This window comes from Misgurnus anguillicaudatus, chromosome 22, assembly GCF_027580225.2.
Source record: "Misgurnus anguillicaudatus chromosome 22, ASM2758022v2, whole genome shotgun sequence".
NCBI lineage: Eukaryota > Metazoa > Chordata > Actinopteri > Cypriniformes > Cobitidae > Misgurnus > Misgurnus anguillicaudatus.
In genome coordinates, this window is record NC_073358.2 from 42,476,028 (window position 1) to 42,498,544 (window position 22,517).

The 22,517-nt window shown below is 40.1% G+C and overlaps 1 protein-coding gene across 4 annotated transcripts in view; it reads right to left on the reverse strand.

Annotated features, from left to right (window-relative positions):
- Positions 1-20,955, reverse strand: part of fam222aa (family with sequence similarity 222 member Aa) — a 63,403-nt gene extending 42,448 nt beyond the window's left edge. For 3 of the 4 annotated variants that reach the window (XM_073861220.1, XM_055198675.2, XM_073861218.1), the window contains exon 1: positions 19,914-20,918. The gene's annotated coding sequence lies outside the window, so the exon portion shown is untranslated. Of the gene's footprint in view, positions 1-19,913 lie in introns of all 4 variants that reach the window. The other variant, XM_073861219.1, reaches the window with a different exon arrangement.
- Between the last annotated feature and the right edge of the window lie 1,562 nt (positions 20,956-22,517).

Sequence of the window (22,517 nt, forward strand, 5' to 3'; positions counted from 1 at the left end):
TCTACTCACTAATCTTGCTGAGACAGAAAAGTACCCACAGTTCTTTCCAGGAACGCCAAGAGGAGTTACGCCAGGCTGGACTGCTCATTTTGTTCCCTAAAACCAGTGTTTCTATAGGTAAAACCTCAGTGTCTGCAGGACTAAGATAAAGCGTTGGTATTCTTTTAATCCAGCCTAAAATTTTTACTGGTCTTACTGAGTCTCTCAGTCAATCAAACTGATTTAAGGGGTTTTGGACATCAGCAGGCCAGCTAGCTACACCAACAGCTGCTTGGCCAGACTGGGAGACCAGCAGGAGCAGCATAAACCTGCTAAGACCCGTAAAATCATCAAAGACTAGTTAAAGCTGTTTTATGCAGGGTGTGTATAACACACACACACACACACAGTAGTTAAGACGACAAAAACCTTTGTTTTCATAATCTTTCATCAAAATGTAATAACGCCCTCTACCTCCGAAATTACTTTTCTGCTGATGTAAGACAGCGCATGCAGAAAAAATATATTAACCAATAATACAATAGTCTGTTTTTAAGAATCCAATCAAATCGTGATGGATAAAAATGAGTCCCTCCCTATATTATTATTATAAACAGCCTGTTTCATTCAGAAAAGCCATTGCATTGTTGTCTTTAAAGTGCCCTTGCTTAAGGGGTTAGTTTACCCAAAAACAAAACCCTGTTGTTATCTGCATGCTGTTTATGACTTTATTTCGTCTGTTTACAGTGAAATGTTGGCCCTGTTCTTTATTGTTATACAATGATGGTGAATGATGACTGAAGTTGTCATTCACATAACATTTTTCCTCCTAATAACTTTCTCCTCCTTGGAAATTACTTTTCTGCTGATGTAAGGCTGTGTAGGATATATTAAACAATAAAATAAGTCTACTATAGGAATCCAATCCAATTTTAAAATAAATAAAAGTGAGCCCCTGCCTATATTATTTGCTACTAAACAAATAGTTTTTATTGGGAAAACCTTTGCATTTGATGAATGGGTCACCTGCTTGAGATGGCTGAGGTTGTCACCAGGACATGAAGGTGAATTTTAATTTTATTTTGGGATAAACTAACCTGTTCATGTCACATAGAGGTAGTGAACTCTCTTAGCAGGATGCCAGAGAAGAGTTAATATCTCTCTGGAATGCTTTTCTTCAAGGCTATGTGGACAAAAGAGCTTCAGAGTACATAAGAGTTGACATCTCCGCAATTTGTTTGAAACATTTCTGGCATTCTGGAGTTTTGCACCACGTAACCTTGCTGTTGGATGCGAGTCTCTTTGATCAGTGGCTTTAATGAGCCACACAATTAGATATGCGGTATTAAAGGGCTCATTCATGAGCAGCGCAGCCTCTGAAGACTAAACCAGAGTTAATGGAAATTTACATGACAAGATGCTGCAACAATAGCTAACAGCCCATGGAAGACAGTCAGCCAAAATTTGGAGCTGTCGGGGATCGCAAGAAATGGCCGAGCTAATAAGACAGCAGAAGATATGCCTTTTGACAGGCTGTCCTTGGCATTATTTTTTCTTTGCATTATTATGATTGTAAGTCGATGAGCTTTGTTGGTGTTGAAAAACTGATAAATATACAAGTGGCCATGAGAGATGTAAAAAAGGTACGGGCTGACCTGAGAGTCCCTGAGCCACAGAGGTTAAGGCAACTGTTTCCGTCTTTCATGTCAAGCCAATGCTCTTGAATATCTGTACAGAGCAACCTCCCCAAGGACCACAATCCACTTCATAGTGCACAGATCAAGGCAAAGCAGCTGTCACGACAATCTAAATTCACAAAGAAACCCACACACAGACACACACAATACAAACATACGCAAATACAAAAAATGTGGGAGTACGATATAATCAGTAATATTTTATCCCTGTCCACTTGGCCTTGGTTACTTGATGAGAAAGTTGTTTCAGGCATTGAGGCATTTCATTTTGAATAAAGATTAGACAAACCAAAAAATGCCATGTGAGAAATTTAAACAGCTGCATTTTTGGTAAAAATGCATACAAGGTCGGTTTTCATTTCTTAGCAGTGTAATATCTTGAATGAACAACACCATTTCAATCAGTCCGAACACAAATACAGACTTCAGTGTCCTAAAAGGAGATTTCAGCTGTCTGTTCAGATCTAGTGCTTCTCCAGTGTCTCGCAGGAAGAATGATGTCAACTGTGCATCTATCTCAGATGTCCCCTTTGAAAGCCCAGTTCCAGATTTTCTCTCTCAATAGGGGCAATCTGAAAAGGGTGAGATGAGAGATAGATGTGCTCAGAGCCTGGGTGTCTGGCCCTCATATAAGAGACAGCCAAAATACCCAGAAAGGACACCGTTTGTGCGGGGGACAAGGTGACCCTGTCTCCCGGGAGCCTGTGAAATGACACAATGGATGCCTCTCATCTCCACACACACATCCACACATGCTAGCCAGCTAATCACTGGGCCGGGGAGGGAGCCAGTACAAAAGCTTAGGCCGCCCCACCCCAGCGCCACAGCCCTCGAGCCCCATTCAGGCAGAATCAGGCGACAAGCCCCCTGTGCACACCCCACAGACGGTGCCGAATTCCACCCTCCGCCCTGAGCCCCAGCTACGGGCCCGACAGATGGGGCAGCTATTGATCGGACGGCCCGCTCCCTTCGCTCGCTGCATACATCCCCTGAGGAAACAAAGGGCTGGAGAAGTCAAGAGAGACGATTGAATACTGGGAGCAGAACCGGGGCGGCCTCAAGGGCGGGTGAGCAGGGGGTGCGGGGGCACGAAATGCTTCCACACAGCTGAGCTATGCAGCAAGTGTCTGGGGCTTGGGAGAGTGGAGGCATTTCAAAGCTTTGAATGCACTTTTATGATCCAGACATAGAGGAGACAGGTTGTGTGGAAAGCACACAAGATCAGCGGTGTCTGTGTTTGCTCGGCCGTAATGGACAGTAAACACTGCCGGCGGAGATGATACGGATGCTGACAGACAGAGGATCATCAAAACAAACAGCTCCTTTTATCACCAAGCTGAGAAACTTCACAAATATTTAGACAAATAAATGCTTTGCTTAGAAAACGGAAGATGATTATAATTTGATTAAATGTAAACCTGTAACACAATAGCAGTGTTCGCGGGTTTTGACCAATACATTTCCATGACTTTCCCATGTCCATCTAATCGTGGGTACAGATAAGCTTTTTAAAAATAGGTTGCTCTCAACAATTTGTAGCTGATGAGAAATGTTAACTAACAGAGCTTTAAACAAAGATATACTTTACCAGGACTGGAAATAAAAATCAAGAATATCAGCCTCCATGATGGAAAGTCCAACATTTTTTGTAAAACCCAGTTAAAGCCCCATAAACAAAATCAAGTCCTAGCCAACATTAATTTCACAAGAAAATGTGTCACATTAAGGACCCTAAATTACTTTTGCGATACCACGTCACGTTGTCTATGAGTAACTTTTATAAGCCCTATGAAAGCTCATATCCACTCAGCAGTAGACGTTCAGGAAAGTGTAAGTGATAGATTGTCAAGCTGTGCTCATTTAAGTTCCTTTGTTGCTTCTTTTGAAGAAAATACTGAGAAATTCATACACTGTTTCACTCAATCTCTGGTAACCAATGGAGACGCTGCAGGATAACGTTTCTGGAAGAGAAAGTCAATAGAGTTTCATCCCTAAGCAGTCCGTGGGAGAAACCCCTATCGAGAAGCATGACGCTGTCTGGCTGCACCCAGCCGACCCAATCTGGACCTCTCTGCCCACGAATCAAATTTCCTCAGGTGGGCACCTCACCCTAATTGGGAGGAGGAGGACTGAGGGGAAGCGAGTACATCGGGACAATGTAAAGTGATTCCAGGTAGAGCAGTAACCGGAAAGTTTCTGAGAAACGATTAGCATTTTGCCTTCCAATGAGACGCTTGACCTGCCATCGCTCTGGGGGGACTGTTTCTGCAATTACTGTACCGTAAGCCGCACTCAATAAAAATTGTCTGCTAAATGCCAAATGGCCAATTAAAAAAAAGCACATTTGCACTAATATTAATATCCTTGCTGCACAAATAATAAACTGAAAAATCCTGTTTATCAGCACTGTGCCGTTTTTCCTCAAATCACTAGTTTTATACTTCTTAAGCCTCCTACTAGGTGTCACTTTATTAATAAGGAGAGTTGCCGAACTGCATGTTGTTGTTTTTTTTTGGGGGGGGGGGGGTGAGAATGTGGCCTTGCTTTAGAAACTCACATGAATAGTTAGCATTGAAATCTCAACTGTTTGTGAAATATGGGAACATTTTCCACATAATTTGTGCCAATAGCTAGGCCAAGCATCATGTTTAGTACTGCTCATATTAGACGCATGCACGCTGTCAAGGTTACACGCCTGGCCCGAAGTTAACTTGTCCTGGTTTGTATTTGTTTACCGGTGTGGCTAGTGGCTAAACTGACGTATGGAACAAATACCTTGTTGAAAATAAAAACATTTTAGCTTCCTAAAGACAAGGGCAAACAGCAAACATGAATCACTGCATAAAGAGAGGTTTTAGCTAAGTATACATTCATTTTGCACAGTAATGTTAACTCAGTGTGTAGCTGATACGCTATAATTTGAACTAAGGTAATTTACCTGTTATTAATTATCCTTGTTACTGAAATAATGTAGTCTAGAAGGTTTTATTGTTATTGATTCTTTGCAAAAGTCAAGTTTGGGCCACAAAAGTTGTTTGTTTATGTTGTTACCACTGAAACCGTATATATGGGACAAATCTAATCAATTTAATCTAAAATCAATTCTGTCAATCTTTACAAAGACCAAAGGTCCCTTAAAACCGATCATAGGTTCAACATCTGTTTAATGTGTAATTAATTTGGGACCTAAAGCAAAAAAGGAGTGAAGAAATTAAGACATTTTAAGAGAGTGAGACTGACAAATTTGTGAGAACACCCTAGCAATAACTCTCAGAAAAACACAATTATGACAATTATGCACAGACAAGTAAAAATCTAGTTGTAACAGCGCAGCTAGTTAAAGGTTATTAGTTCACATTCCTCACATGTAGGACAGATGAGATGTTATTGCCCGTGAACGGTGTGTTGCTTCTAATGTGCCTGTTTTTCCACTGCTGTTTCGCCCTTGAGCGAGGCCAATGAACTCACATGATTTGCTTCAGGGGTGCCTAAACACGGCGGTTCAATTTCTCCCGGCTAAACCCGTGACCCCAGCTAGACGACCTTTCAAAAGAGCACAGGCTAGCTAATGACCTGCCACTAATAAAATAAAGGTTAAAAACTGAAGAAAAACACACCCGGTGACACAAAGCAAAAACAAGATCTAGATTTCACAATCAGCCTGCCATCTGTATGTCGCCCTCTCCTATAGATTAGATTTCTAATATTGTGTTTGTTCAGAAAGCTTCAGTTTCGCCGCTTACAAAGAGATGGAGCCTATCGAGCCTACCCCCTCCCCTCCGCTGTTTCGAAGTGGTCTCCGAAGAGCGTTCTCGGATTCCGGAACACAATGCTGATCAGGTCTGGCTCGGATTTAAAAGATTAATAGCCCTCTGTCGTGACAGAAATGCAATCGTCTAAGTTTTCTGTGACAGCAGAGGGGAGGGGGGCCTTGGAAAAAGAACAAGTGTGAAAACGGCAAAGAGAAAAAACTATTGTCCGTGGTCACAAACGCAGCTGATGAGGACTGATTGCTATCGCTACTCTCTCAAGTTAGCCTGTCAATCAAAGCTGGTGACATCAATGGGGCAAATTTGAATGATAAAAATGAAAAGTCACCAGCGGCAGCGTTTCGCTTGTCACCGGGGTTAGCGAACGTGTCGATGTGAAGAGCATGGGAGGGGAGACGTTTTCACAAAATTCGAGTTTTGCCGAGACGGCTGCATCTCTGTCCTTCAATCACTACACAAAGCGGTACCACCGAACGTCTGTTTAACAATTCTCGTATCAAAACCCGACGCAAGTCTGTCACTTGCACGCGAGAGAGAGCAGAATAGGCCTGGCGTTTCGATGCTCAATTGAAGAGTTTCGTGGCTTGTCTCTGCTCCATCAGCGTGGATCAATCAAGCGCTCACCAATAACCAGCAGCTGTCACAGCGCAGGAAACGTCCATCAAACGTCATTCATAAATAAAGATGATAATTAGAGCATTAAAAACAAATATATGAAAGTTTGCTAGGTTCATGTGGGACCAATCAAAAGCATACTTTAAAAATGCAATCCTAACCATATGGCAAGATGATCTCGACTCACTCGGTTGAGCTTTAAAAACAAGAGGACTACAAAGTCCTGCAAAACAAATCAGAGGTCCTATATCCAGAGAATATTATGTGAAATTTGTGTGAGAGAGAGAGAGAAAGAGAGAGAGAACAGCTGTTCTCATCCCAGGAGAAATTTCCCTCCGGTCTCGGAGATTCTGGTCTTTCTCGCTCTCTCTTGCTCTTTGACAGACCTAAAAGCTTATCTCCTCATATCAGAAAAATGACTGTTCAACATTGCTCCTTCAGCCCGATTCTTCATCTACAATACCACTACCACCATGACTACAGGGAGAGGAGAAAAGAAAAGAAGGTGACAAGGAGAGCGAGAGAGATAGAGAGGGGGAGAAGGAGAGTGAGATATCCCTGCAGGCTCTCGTCAGTTCCAGGCCATTAGTTCTCCCTCACTGGGACTTTGTTTACAGGCAGACATAAATAGCATTCTCCTCCTTTATCTGAAGCTATATCCTCCATCCTATGATAAAGGATGGACTTGCAGAAGCAGCTGAGAAAAGGTCTATGATTTAGTGCAGAAAAAGAGCTTAGAACTGGTGAGGTTCACAAAACAGCTTAACGTGCAAAACAGAACGATAACTAAATCCACAGTAGGAAAAACATAACACTTATTGACTGTTAATGACATCTTAACAAATATTTACATTATTCATTTGGCAGAAGCTTATTTAAAGTGACACACAGCACACGTGATTTTTATCAGTTTTTATCATTATGTTTGTTCCCTGAGAATCGAACCCACACCTTTTGCGCTGCCAAAACTTTGAAAAATCTCTTTCTTTTGAATCTTTTTGAACTGGTTATAGGTGCATTGTGTAACTTTTAAGAAGGATCTCTTGACAGAAATGAAATAATAAACAACTAATAATATAGTTATGATTTTATAAGACCTTACAAAATGAACTGTATGGTTTTTATTCAAGGGTTAGTCAATTTTCTTTAAAAAATCCTTTCTTTCTTTATTTAGTCTAGAAGAAATAATGTTTTTTTTTTTAGGAAAACATTCCAGGATATGTTTCATTTTAATGGACTTTAATGGACCCCAACACTTAACAGTTTTAATGCAGTTAAACTTGCAGTTTCAAAGGACACTAAACGATCTCAAACGATGCATAAGGGTCTTATCTAGCAAAACGATTGTCATTTTTGGCAAGAAAAATAAAAAATATACACTTTAAACCACAACTTCTCTTCTTCCTCCGGTCCTGTGACGCGCCAGCGCGACCTCACATAATTGCGTAATGACGTAAAAAAGGTCACGTGTTACATATATGAAACGCACATTTGCGGACGATTTTAAACAATAAACTGACACAAAGACATTAATTAGTATCATACAACAACGTCGGAATGGTCCTCTTTCTCCACACTTGTAAACACTGGGGCGTAGTTTTGCATACGTCATCTGTGACCTCTTGACGTGATAAAGTATTACGTGAGGTCGTGTTGGCGCGTAGACGAGCAGTTGTGGTTTAAAAGTGATTTTTTTGTATTTTTCTTGCCAAAAATGACAATCGTTTCGCTAGATAAGACCCTTATGCCTTGTTTGGGATCGTTTAGAGTCTGCAATTTTAAACTGCATTAAAAGTGTTGGGGTCCATTAAAATGAGAAAAATCCCGGAACGCCCCCCTCAAAAAACACAACCTCCTCTCGACCGAACAAAGAAAGACACCAACATCCCGGACGACATGGCGGCGAGAAAACCATCTGGATTTCTTAAAGAAAATTGACATCCTTTAACTTAGAATAAGCTGTTTTTATCTACATACACCACGGGTCCCCTAACGTGGAAGTCGCCATTCCGTACCACCATGTTTCTACAGTAGCCCTAAATGGACAAACTGCTCTATAGAGTGCACTTTGTTACTACGTTGTCTCAGACATGTTTGTACTGTTGCGGCTACCGTAGCTTCTCTATGCATTTCAAAAAGGAGAGGTGAGCTGTGGACTGACGCGTTGGTGCAATTCAGCTGCTAGATGTCACTAAAAATCTACACAGTGAACCTTTAATTGAAACAGCCATAAATACTAGATATTCTGTTTAATATGTAACAAAATCACAAAAAAACATTAATTAGTATAAATTAACACTGATTTAACAAACTGTTTGAAAAACAGTTTCTTCAATTTGCTAAACTCACTCTGTATTTATTTTTTTAATTTTCTGTGAAATTAGAAAGCACAAAAAAAATTAAGATTCAATGTGTCATACTGGTTTATTTATAAATTTGCAGTCAGTTTTCACTTTAAGTATTTGCTTTGGTAGTAAGTACTCTTATAGGTTGTGTTAAACATAAGATTACATTATGGCCTCAACATGTTACATTGAACAAAATAACTGTGTGTTACCATTCAGACAAACTAATGTTGTTTTTGCAACTAGCAAAATTCTTAACACTGTTTAAAGCCCGAGATACACTGCACGATTATTGGCTGTCCCAGATGAAAGATTCCCATCGTGAAACAATCGCCGCGATTTTTGATATCGTGGCTCTTCATCGGTGGTCCTATGTCGTACAGTGAGAGAGGTTCAAAGACGGACGTTTTTCAGGTCTTGCGTCCAAAAATAACCTACGATAGTTTTTTGACAGTTTCAGAAATTCGGGATGATCAATGAACAGTGTGTTTGCTGCTACGACCTGCGTACTGGTATTTGTTTACCACAAGCACATGCTGGTGACATTGTGCAACGTGTGACGCTTCCGCTGAAGCTTCCGTGTCATCATCGTATATTCTACATGCCTGTCCTACCCGAGTTTAAACGATCCATGTCGTACAGTGTGATAAGTTAATGATCTTATAAGAGGGCAAAAATCTTGCAGTGTATTCTGGGCTTTAGTCCCATTAAAAAAAGTTATAAAAAAAGATTTAAATTGACAGCATTATTTAAAAAATTAAATTAAATTTGAAAAATAGGAGAGAAAAATGAGGTGCCATCTGCTCTTTACATCTCTACACATTATTGGTAAACAGGCACTGAGGGAGTGTGCGCGCATGTTTGGTGTAAAAGCACAGAGCAATGCTCCAACACACTCTCATATTCCTCAGAGACACACACACTTCCATAGCTACTGCCCAAAGCACAGTCGGATTGGCTGAGATAGGCTGACAGCTGGACAGATGTTTCGGAGGAGCTACACATGGGAGGTTAGAACGTGTGTGTTGTCTTTTCAGCATGTCTGAGTTCTGACTCCATGAACAGAAGAGCTGTCACAGCCGGTCTCGCAGATGGATCACACGGAATCAACGCAGAGCTACTTAAGCGAGGGACAGGATGAGGAGACAGAACTCCGCAACACATCCAAACCTTCCGAAATCACATCAGTCACCTGCAGTTTTCCAAAACAGTCCTGCTGCTTTTGATGTGACAACAAAAAGCAGATCAAAAGAGATGATGACTTACTTAAAACTAGCCCTGCTTCTGTCACATCTTATTTGTTTGTTAATGGAACCAAGTATTTGAAGATCAAAGTTGGAAGGTAAAGCTCATTTTTAGCTAATATTTATCAACCTGTCAAAATTACAAATAGCCTGTGCATGCAAACCTGAGTAAACACCAGACAGACAACAGATCAGCAAATGCGCCCAACAATACACAGAAAATCATTACCAGTCCAAAGTTCTGCAAGTGTGTTTATAACTGCTAGTGCATACTAAACTCAAAATCGGTCTTTATAAACAAAGTATTTCCAGAAGTGTTGTGTGCGTTAAAGACATAAATTACCATTTCTAGCATAAAAAAACAAAGGAATTCATTTTCAGCATCACTGAAGTGGTTCAAACTCCAATTAAGGCGTTAAGTCCACAAAAAAAGTCAAAACCTGAAATGTCAAATTAAAAGCAAGGCATCCTTGATTTTAAATCAGAATCTAATTTGGTCTTTAAAGCTCTCGGGAAGCTCGAAATTAATTTTTCATCCCAACCTGGAGAAGCGCGAGGAAACTCTTCAAAGCCGGAGAGATAATTGGCCGCACGCAAATTACGCCTGAAACTCAGCGCGAGCAAAAAGAACATCAATGGCTTTCGCCCGGGAAAAGGCAACGTGTAAATTGGGGTCGGACGTTGATGGTAGCAAAAAAAAAATGTATTCGCGTGCAATCGTGCACAAGGTAGAGGCTGCGGGTAGCAAACATGGGATTTCATAAACAATAAAAGCTTGTTTGAATGGCTACTGTATGTTTCTTAACAAGCGATGTCTACAGATAAAAACACTCGGCTTCGGGCCAACTCTATCTGCCAAACCTTTCATTTCCCTTAAGCAGCGGCAATTCATTAGTCTGTGGAGGGTCAGCAATTCCACCACCTCAATCAAAACGTTAATAAAACTAAGAGGCCACAAAAAACATCATGTCACAATGTCCTCATCACTGCAGGATTGTTGGCATATTAAGGTCCAAAGTTCCACAGAAAGATTATTTAACGTTTCAAGACAATGCAATAAACGATCACCATTACAAAGCAAATAATGCATAGCACAGGAAAAATCAGCAGTGAAAAATTCCTTGTTGTACTTTAATTTTTAAGTTAAATCAACTTGAATCTACAACTCATTTTGACTTTTTTGACTAGTTAGAAGTTGCTATTCTGTAAATTATAAAAATGAAGTTGAATTAGCTTTAGTTATTTTAATTTTTTCCACTTATAGCAACTCCTTACTATTCAAAGTTGAAATTAATTGTAAATTCAAGTTGATTAAACTTAAAATTAAACATTTTTTTAATTTTTAATTTTTACAGTGTACCAATTCTTACAATTTTTCCCCCAAAATATTTTATAAAAAATAATAAAAAGGACCAAACAGACATGAAATAGATCTACATCATAGCTTCATTCAAACGCTCAGAACTGAATAACTTAAAAAAAATACGAAAGAAACGCCATTAGGCAGGTTTCAGAGAACAACATTGGACATAATTATACATGACATCTCTGAGAGATAAAAGTGATTACTCTGGATGAAGGGTTGGGGGTTGGCTAAAAATTGCTTGGCAACCATTATCCCCCAGAGGAGCACGAGGTGACCGTCCATCCGTCTAACCCTACCTCCCCCACCCGACCGTATACAAACAGTGATAAAGACTGGCGCAATCGCTCTTGACACACAAATAGGTTAACACAATAAAGCCGCCTATGCCCGGCTCACTCGAGGGAGGAAAGTAATTCCAACAGCAGGCAGGAGGTAATAAAGCAAGAGGGTTGGGTGAAAAAGTGTGCGAGTCCGGTTTTCGTCCTGTGCTCCAGCGGAGGAAGGCATGCAGAAAAGTAGATGCCCGAGGGCCTAATATCACTGTTGGTTTAGGACTTTTTGACAAGAACAATAACACCGGCTAAACACGGCAGAAACTTTAGTCTATAGTGTGCTGTACAGGAAAAATGGGAGCGATTTCGATTACTATACAATAACATTAGCATGGGAAAGACGGCCCATTGAATTGTTACGAATGCTTTTCTTTTTAAAAACTTACCCATGAAATCATGTCTGGGTGCGAGATATTGCATTCATACCCAATAATGACAAAGACAGTATATTGCCTGGCAAAAAGTGATACAAACCTCCAGAGTTTTTATTATACCCCGCCGCATTCCCAGGACGCAGCGTGAAGCCGGCGGCCGAGATGTGGGATTGCTAATCGCACGTGGGTAAGGCGGGAGGCATTGTTTCGTGCAGTCGGTGGAAATTTCATTACCGTTCAACAACACTACAAGAGTTGACTAACAGCCTCTACGAAAACACAGCCTGCACTAACAGATTTAGAGCAGTGTGTGTGAGAAAGCTATTCAAGTCACAAGCAAAGACACCGTTCATTGTCCCAGTCTTGATTTACGCAACCCACTTTGTCGCATTCGAACACAAAATAAGGGAAAATAAACTGCTGCTTTTAACTTTATTTTCGGCCGTGGTTAAAAGCGCAATTAAACGTGTTAAACTTTGAACCGCACCGCATGACAAAACCCATTTTCCCTGGCAGTAGAATAAACTGGATTTGTAAACAGGTCACAGTCTATGGCTCCCACTATGTTTTAATAGCCTTAATACGTTGGAACAGAAATGCAAGCACGCAATTTCACAGCCGCTTTTAAGGCTGCCCACGACAACGTTAATAAATAAGGCTCAGGAGGACCGCAGTGGGAGAACAATATTAGTCACTCCCTATGCCAGACAATCTTGCTAGTAAATAGAGTTGAAAATATGTCTATTCTGTTTGTTGTACAGCCACAAAAGAATGTTTGTACACAGTAATAAGATCAGTTGCATTTTCAAAAGACATTTGCTGTGCATGTGTGCTTCTTTCAAAAGCCCTATACATAAGAATGATATAAACCGAAGATGACGAACTGATGGGGGATAATTGAGTTTTGACTTTAAGCAAAGCTCGTTTACCCTTCAGGGGATTAGGAGAACTTTCCACTCCATAAGAACATAGCACCCTTGGGTTTTTGTGCTGCAGAAAGCCATCGTCTTTCTATCAATATCATTATCTCATCTTAGACTGGGGTAGTGTTTAGCGGCTTTTGCATCTGAGCCCCTTATACGTTCATGCAACAACACTGTTCTTTACCACTACAAGGTTGACATAGTTTAGAGGTCATCAGGGACTCTCAATGCAGTTGATCCAGGATAAGATAAGAAGGATTTGGACTCATGACAGATGTGTAAATGGTAAAAGTCAGCATAGGAAACACAAGAAGTCTGTTTTTTCCCTTAACAGCCAATATGAAAATTGCTTGGTAATGTCATTCTAAATGTGTGTGACTTTTCCTCCTGTGGAACATGAAGTAAAATATTTGTACACTGTTAGAAAAAATATGGTCAAAAATGGCGGTAGTGTCCGTTAAAATCTCCTAGGGGTGGTTTCCCGGAGAGGGATTAGCTTAAACCAAGACTAGGCATTAGTTCAATTAGGAAATATAACTAGTTTTATCAAACATGCCTTTCTAAAAACATTACTTGTGGGCTTTTTGATGCAAAACAAAGGGCACTGAAGTATTTTAAGATATGTCAGTGCTAGTTGTTTTCAGTTTGGACAGCTCTTACATTTATTTTAGTCTAGGACTAGTCTAATCCCTGTCTGGGAAACCGCCCCCAATGTACCATTTAGGAACAGATATACATTCGGTACCAATATTTGCTTTTGTACTTCTAAGATAGTAATATGAACTCTCTAGGTAGGTACAAAGGTGTACTTTTAAAAAGGGTACCGCCCAGTGACAGCTAGGGACCTTTTTTGACCTGTTTTTCTGACAGTATAGTATGTATGGAAGTCATGCCTGTAGCCAGCTATGAGGCCACCGAGGTCCAAACCTCTGAAAATTTTTCATATAAAAAATAAAATTTGATAATTAATACTTTTAAACTACTCATATTGGCATCCACATATATAATTAAGTTTGGACAGTTTACTGTATACAGTAGTTTTGCGTAAAATGACGGAGATGAGCTCAAGTAGCAAGTAGACGCTGGCAGCTGCAGCATTCGCAGTGTTGCCAGATCCCATTGTAAAAAATGTTTTATATTTATTTTAGTAATTAATGTGACATTTTGGGAAATTTATAAAGAAAATGCAGGTATGTGTTTGCGATGTCTCTAATTTATTTATGAAAGACAAGGTCTGAACTTAACTGTACTTTTTTGTTTTCGTACTAATATCTGGCAACACGGGCACGGGGTGACAGCACCGAAATTGTAATGGCACATCATTCAGCATGGGCAGATCATTACTGACATGATACTACATTAGGTAAGACACACGCAATAATCATCATGATGTAAGAAACGATTCAAACACTAAAAACAGTAGAAAATAAACACATAAAAAGATGAAGAACAGTTTAATTGAAATATTCCAAATTTAGGCCATGAAAAAGGCTTTGTTATTTAATTCAGTTTAGGAGTTGAAGTCTACTTTGGTGTACTACTAGATGTACTTAAAGTGTATTTTAGTGCACTTGGACAGCATTTTTTGTTAACTCTTACCCCTGGACCTCACTACTTTTCAAACCCTGGCTACGGCCATGATGGAAGTATGTATGGAAAACAGTTTAATAAACATATAGTGATCACTGGAAGATAAAGGTCATACACATTTGGTACAACATGAGAGTGAGTAATTACAAGAACCTTTCAACATTTGGGTGAAAGTTTAGCGATGGTAAGAAATATAGTTTAAACACCACAGCCTTTCTTTTGCAACGCTAGTTTCATTACAGCATGACACAATGATGAAATAAACCATGGGAGGGTACGCGAATGAGGATATTGCCCAAATTTGTTGCAAAAATGGGGGAAAGAACAAAGATATCTGCAACGGCACATAACAGAGCTGCCCTGAAAGCAGAGTACAGACTCGGTAACTGAAAACAAGAGGCAGTAACTCATTGAAATTGAACTGTTCCCGTTATGAGAAAGAACAGGATGCCCTATGAATTCTCCTGAAAAAGTTCTTTAAAACACACTCCCCGTAATTCGCAATGATTGATGCCCTACTAAACTTTTAAGTCCTTCAGGAGTAACGTACAGGGCCACTTTCCCAGCATCCCCCACTGTCACCAGCAGGAAATCAATCTGCCTAGAAGGCCGATTACACAGCCGTTTGTTTTTTTAGGAAGAACAATTTGCCCTTCAAAGGGGCTTTATAAGCTCACGGTCTGCGTGGAGAAAGCAACATTGATAAGATTCCTGTTCGCAAGCGTGATTAGCTACGAAGCAGAACGGGCGTCTTATTGAAGGCTCTGAAGTCTTGAGCTGAATTCATACACCATTTAATCTCCATTCTTCTGTTCTCAGAACCATTAAATGACAAACATGTCCACAGGTATCTCCTTCACCCTAAAAAGATGAAAAAGCAGCTCCCTTAGATGCTCAAAGAGAGTTTGACGGGACTTTGAACCTCAAAAGATACAACTATCCTCACTCAGCCAGCGTGTAATAAAGAATTTTTTTAGCATGACTTGGAAGGTCAAACGATTCCAATTTATCTGTAAAGAAAGCAAAGACGTTGAGTAAGTCGAGTAATCATCGTCTCCTTGAAAATGCCGAGGTGTCGGAGATGGGACGGCTAAATCAACAAACCGCAGCTCACCGTCTCATCTGGATAAGGATAAAGCTGGTAAAATTGAAAACGCAGCAAAGCAAAGGTCAAGTAAACAACAGCAACGCGCGTTAGCCTAAAATTCCATTTAAAGCGCCGCATCCCGACACCCGTTCCATGCTCGGGTTTTCTTCCCGACACTTTTAATCAATATCACCTATGAAAGCGACGCAGGCTGAGCCTTTTATGTAGCAACAGGGGAGACAGGAATGCCATAAAGAAGAAAATCAAACAGTCTCCACCGCAGGTGTTGCACGTTAACAGATGTTGGGAACATTAGCATTGTACGAACGGCTCGGGGAACGAAGAGGGGGAGAGAGGATTGAAATTGCGGATTACCAGGGGCACAGATATAATAGCTCTTCCAGAACAATTGCACCTTCTTAGTGCTCAATACTCGCAGGAGGAGCTCTGTAGGAGAGCGGAGAGACAGGAGCATTCACAATCCATTCACCGCACTTTCACAACTAACAAAGACATTTTCTTTTGACACTCTTTTCTATTCTATATTTCGCAGCAGCTGCAGTAAATTGGTCTATTCGTTTTTTAAAGTACCGGTGATTTCAAAAATGCACAAGATGAAGGAGACCAATTCTGGTGGTGAAGGCAAAAGGAACCTGCAGGTTTACACACTTTCTTGTGCTGGTGTGCCGACATCAGGGCTGCCACTTTGAACAATACCATAAGCGACAGCTGAATCTGGGACAAGGTCGACATCAGGTCCTAACTCACCCACAACCTGTTAAAATTCAACTGAACCTCAAAAAAGCAAATATAGAACGTCCAAGCGTTTGAATGGCAATGACCTCAAACACATTAACAAAAAGTAACTACAGAATTAAACTGCAGCAAAATTAATGGGCGTAGAGGTGTTTCCTCTGTAAACAAAAGTATTACACTTCAATCATAGTCATACAGTCTTGGCCTCAGATGTCAATCCCATGAATTGCTGTCTGAATGTCTGATGCATGAGGCACACAAAACTGGAGAACACTTTCAGGGTTACATTTACATTGACGAATTAGGTGGACGTTTTTATCTGAAGCAACTTATAGTGCATTACAACAAGGTATACATTTTATCATGTACTGCTGACATAATGCCCTACCAGTTGAGCTAAAGAAGCACGCTTTTGTCAAATGACTGCTAAACAGAGTTTTAAAGTCAATCTCATTGACTACTGAATTTCCAGGAATAGAATTTGTCACATTTTTTTTAACGGTTTGCCTCAAAACCAAACAAACTGTGATTGGTTGCGTTACATGTCAGACACCCTTGACCAGTTCTTGGCTAATGAAATCTGCCATGAAGTCCAGTCCAGACTAAAGATCTGACTATGCGGGACTAGCAGTCATATGATGACAAAACTATATTAGAAAGAGACTTTGCCCCGAGCAGCGAGAGAGAGGGAGGGAGAGAGAGATGTTGATTTCTAATGACCCACTGTTTGGACACTCCAGAGAGATAAGCTCAAGGACCATAACCCGCCCTATCCATCCAACTAACCGCTCCACCAACCCCCCGGGAACAAAAAAAGGGGTGAAATGCAAGAGTGCTTGTTTTAGGCCATGTGTCAACTGCCGCTTTGAAAGCAGTGTTATTGTAAAAGCTTATTTATGGTTGAAGAATGGAAAAAAAGCATGTGTGAGCCAGCTGGTGTTTTTTCCTCACTGTTATTGATTTTCACAGAGAAATATCTTGCTGTTTTCCAGTTATGCTTTAAGTTAGATTATACAACCGGGAAACTTCACTGGGAAAATACCAGTTAAGATATGATAGGGAAAATATGTTAATATATAAAGCAGGAAATTAAAATTTTACTAATATAAAAAAAATTCATAAAATAAGCCCTCATTCTCTCCCCAGCTCTCGTTAATAAGACAACGGTTGAGTGATATCACCCCATGGCCATCAATCAATCAATCTGCACATTTATCTCTATATTCAAATGAACAGTGTATGCTTCTTTAATAATATCCTAGCAAAATTAAACTATCAATCAACATCTGCAGTGAGGGCAGAAACGGTAAAACGGGTCTGAGCTTAACTTCATACCTCTGGAAATTCACTCCTGATTTAATCACACTAAGATCTTTCTCATTCAATACAGTCGGCAGAGGTTGAATCGCACCCAAATTGCGTTTCCCCATCAAGAGAACCCATTCTGCTGACGCCGATAAAATAAACTGCATTTCTGGGTGGCTTTCAGGGCCGAATCCTACTAAAACATCTTGACATCAGTTATAAACCTGTTCTTAATTACCTCTGTTGCACCTATGCAACAAAATACGTCTCCAACGCTTAAGCTCCAACATTTCTCTACGCATTTGCCAATGTGACTAAGATAAATGTGTATAAAGTCAACAAAAACAAGAAACTGAGAAACAGAAAAAATGTAATAAGCTAAGAAAAATGAGAAACGACAGTAACGTCATTCAGTGACCTAAATATTAGACCACACCATCTCCCCACCAGCTATCTCCCCGTCTCCCCCACACACACTCGGCTCAGCTGAGATTAGCATTATGCTGGAAGCTCTATTTGTTTAGGTGAGATCGAGCCACAGAGCTAATACCGGGCCAATTTGCTCAGCGGGTCACGGATGTGCAGCAGGAGTAGGAAATGAGGCAACTCTGGCCCCCGGAGGTGAACCTTTCCACTCGTACATCACTGAATGTTTTATTCAATAGAGTGGTGAGCATACTCCCTGACAGGTGCCGTCTCCACGGGTGGAGGGAGTCATAGCCCTCAGAGTGAGGGACTCTGCTGGGGTAATGAGGCTGCCAGGCCCTGAGGAAGGCCACATGCTGGATCCAAGCTAAGAGCCAGAGCACTAAGCCTCCAGAGTGATGACTTGCAAAGTGAAGCGTCCACTGTGGAGCAGGGGGCCAATCGCATTAGTCAGAGCGGCAGAGAAATGACAAGAGGGGCCTGAGAGACTACGTTGTGATGTATGAGGAGAAAATGAAGTTCTGGGAATCGATATGCATGTTCAACCAAATCAAAATTTGCCTTTTGAGCTACTTAATTTTGCAATGTTCAACTGCTTGCATTCATTTACCTTGCACGCATTAAGTAGTTACTACCACCTCAATTCTTCTAAAGGCTTTATATACATCATACATTGATTGTTTAAGAACCATGGACTCTATGGACACAGTAACATCTCAAGAATAAACGTTTTTGCTAACTACGCAAATGGGGGGTTAAAGTAGGCTATCTTATGAAGGAAGGGGGAAAAACACGATTTGTTCAGACCAACTGACCTGTGTTCACAGCCAAATCAAACCTGGGGCTGTACTTTAGCCAGTGTCCCTGAAAGAGTATTCACTGATTAGATTTCAAGAGATAGCACATGCAAAACCTCAGTTCTTGGAAAATGCTTGCTAGTGCAAACGATCCACGGTAAAGGCTGACATGAAGTGTTAGGATAATACACGAAAATGATGATGACCAATCACACCATACAAATGAGCCCACAACATTCAAAGCTTTTAACTTAATAAACTTTTCCAATGTTCCTAAAACTCACCCTTTAAAACTATATCACCCTTAAGTTTTTACCCAAAATATTTTATACAATACACCTGACACAGGGACCTGAAGCAACCTGCATTTGTTAAGAGAAAAAATAATAATCATTGAATTCAAAACTTTACCTACCAGACCAAATCTAAACTACCACACCACTATTTAAATTTCGTAGCCAAAAAGCAAATCATTGACAGACACACACTCAGTGGTAAAACTTATATAAGGGTGTGCTGGTAAAGACTTTCACATCTTTTATTCAGATTATCCAGCCTGCCATCACGCTGTAACCAGATTTTATGCTTTGAGAGCATTCATCCTGTCGCACTCTTTAAAACACCCGTAGCGCACATCAAAGCGCGTCCTGGGGCCATTTAGCCCCCGACACCTTTTTTCTTTACTGCACTTCCTTTATTTATTGCAGGTAGAACCTTGAAACAAAGGTTGTATGGTTCTGCTATAGACCCAGCACACCCCCGATATCACCTCATACGATTATATTTCCCACAGAAGTACAACGTTATGCAAATGAAGCTAATCATTTATAAAAATCACAAACTAGTCAAAGGCGACCTTGCTACCTTATACCCGAGACAAATTTTTACATAATTGCGACTTTACTATGCGACTAGTGCATTTAAAATGTATTTTATTACTAATGTGCACCATGGTAACCATTCGGCCGTACAGTAGGCTATACTTAAGTTATTGCTAATAGTATCAAACTGAGGTAACTGGATATTTGCAATTATTGACATAAATATAATGACATATATGTTACAAAGACATCCAAAAATAATGTTTAATTGTAGAACTATGGATTTTGTGACGAAAGTATGGTTGTAGAGCAAAATGTTTGTAGCGCGTACACAAGTGTACACAAGTGCACACTACTGACTGACTAAAATGTACGTAAATTATAAAAGCTGGACACTAAAAATCAGCAAGACAAATGATGATTATTATGCATTATTCGTTGCAAAAATAGAATAGTAGAGAAATGATGAAGAGAGATTTTTTTTACCATAAATCGCTCTGTGGTGCTGCTGACTAGAGGTCCATGCAGGTTCGTGCCGACGAGACTGTGGGTACGATGTAGCGGTCGGACGAGCAGAATAAGCGAAAAAAATCAAATCAATAAAATCTCGTTGTGTCCTCGGGTGAAGTAAAAAAGGTATAATCCCTGGTAAATTTAGTCGATTTATTATAAAGTTTATTTCCTTTTTTATGTTGTTCTCACGCGTAAAAAGTCATCCAGAAACAGCTTCTTCGGCTGGCTCGTTGGCAAATTTTCATTTGCTTGCTAACGTTAGTGGTATTAAAAAAGATTTTGTCTTTTTGATGAATCCAGTGTGTTTTTGTTATAGACGATAGCGGACCAAAGTGAGGAGCTGTTCCCAAAAAGCGCCGTGTCAGCTGCGCTCCGTTAACTGCGTTTTGACCAACCGTAAATGATTCAGTCGTTTAGGACCCTTTTACCCGTTTACTTACTGGATAAATATCCGAGTAAGGCTTAATAGGAAACTGCAAACTCCAGTAAAAACGACAGCTTACTCTGCCGACGCGAAGTCGATAAATAAATAAGTGCTTTGCGATTAAATAAACTGCGATTCGCGAATGTCCTTAAATCCAAACAACGAACAGACTTTGGCGTATACAATCAAGAGTGATTTCATCCACGTAAAATAATTCAAAGCCCCTGTTGTGTTTAAGGCGATATTCCTTTAATGTGAGAGCAGGTGCAAGAATTTAATGTACGCCGTTTAATCCAGGAGAAGAGAAATCAGCGTTCACTTCCAGCGGTTCTCCTCATCCCCTTTTCTCGGAAACCTTCTGTAGCGATTTCAACTCCGGTGTCCGTTTAATTGTTCCTCTGGAAGGCTCCAATGATTGCGGTTGTTGTTCACATTGACATCAGGAAAGATTTAATAAGCTTACTTGAATAAATTGCCTGTATTCCGCGGCTCTGTGAAACACTGATAGGCACTGAGCCTCTCCCCTGCGCCGGGCTGCTGAGACTGACAATAACCCGGAACGGTGCGGACTCTCACGGCTCCACAGACCGCCCACCAGCCAATCAGAGCAAAGGGGTAATTTAAATATTCCCACGGGTAGGCCAATCATGGATAATTGAGGGCTGTTACCACGGGGACGCGGTCAGCGTCCAGACGTCAAGTTAGAAAGCACGTTTGTTATTGCGAAATTATAAATACTAAGAGAGAAAGGACGTTGATCTCGTGAGACTAGTAATAGCTTTAACAAGGGTTAGTCTACAGGCACCCTAAGCAACCAATAACTACATTTATAATAAATTAAGGTGCAGCTCTGTATTGGCATACACAACAAAGTCAATACTTTTGTAAATTGCCGTGTAAGTTACTCTTATACTCAAACCTCTAACAAAGGCTGTATTATGTTACCTTTGTATTTGCAGTGCAACACACAGCAACTCAATAACTTCCTAAAAAACGAAATCTAATTTTGTTTCATAACAATGTCACATAATAATAACAATATGCATTCTCAAATGTGTTTCTAACCTGCTACAATAGCATTTTCTCCCAAGAGCTATGGTCATTTTAAATGATTCTTTTTAGCCAATGGGAAATTATTCAGTGTAATATGACATTTGACACATTTGTTTTGTCTCGGGCATAAATAATTCAATAGTTTTATGCGCCCTCATGCAGCCAGACTGCTCGCATTCAATCTTTTTGGCAAATTGTATCCACTGTAATCAAACTTGAGCAAACACGTGCAGAATGTTAGTGGAGTCATCTGCTCATGAAATCAACAGATAAAATCCCGCATGCATGTCAAAGCTAGAGCTCAACTGATTACCAATGAATTGTTTTCAAAGAGACGAGATTGCATGGTTACCAGGAGAGAGTGTAAATGAAAGAAACACAGGGCACAGACTGGTTTAGGATTATTAATGCAGACTTAGTACAATGTATTCTGTCCTATTCTATTTTATTCACGTTGCACCATCTATTTCAGAGCAGTTTAATTATACCTTAAGCTTCAGTGAGTTTGACATTAAAAAGATCAGTATTATAGAGAAGGCTTGAACCTATAGGATGACCTGATGGCCTAAGGAAAGATTCTGACAGAAGACCGCAGCGCTGACTAATGCATTTACCACACATAATGACACACAGCCCTGAGCTCAATATGTTTTTTATAAATGAATTGTAAAAATGTATATGAGGTAGCTTAAAAGCATTAAGAGAAAATTTTATTCAAAGCAACTTACAGTGCATTTAATCTATACATTATCAGTATGTGTTCCCTGGCATTAAACCCATGAAATTTGCATTGCTAATGTAGTGTTCTACAAATTGAGCTATAGGAACACATTTTATTGAGAGTTTTTACATTTATTTTCATACTAAAAAGTATAAAATTTGTATTAGATTTGCTTTATATATATATTAGAGACCGGGGCTAGTTGTCGCAAGGATTTTCACTATATATAAGGAACTCTTACAGTTTTAAAGACCAGTTACATAAATGTAGTAATTCGTCAGTAGTTGGTACATTTTGTGAATTTTATACTCCACACTACAATTCCGATATTATCATATTTATGTAAAAACTCATGTCTTACATTTGAGCAATGGTCAAC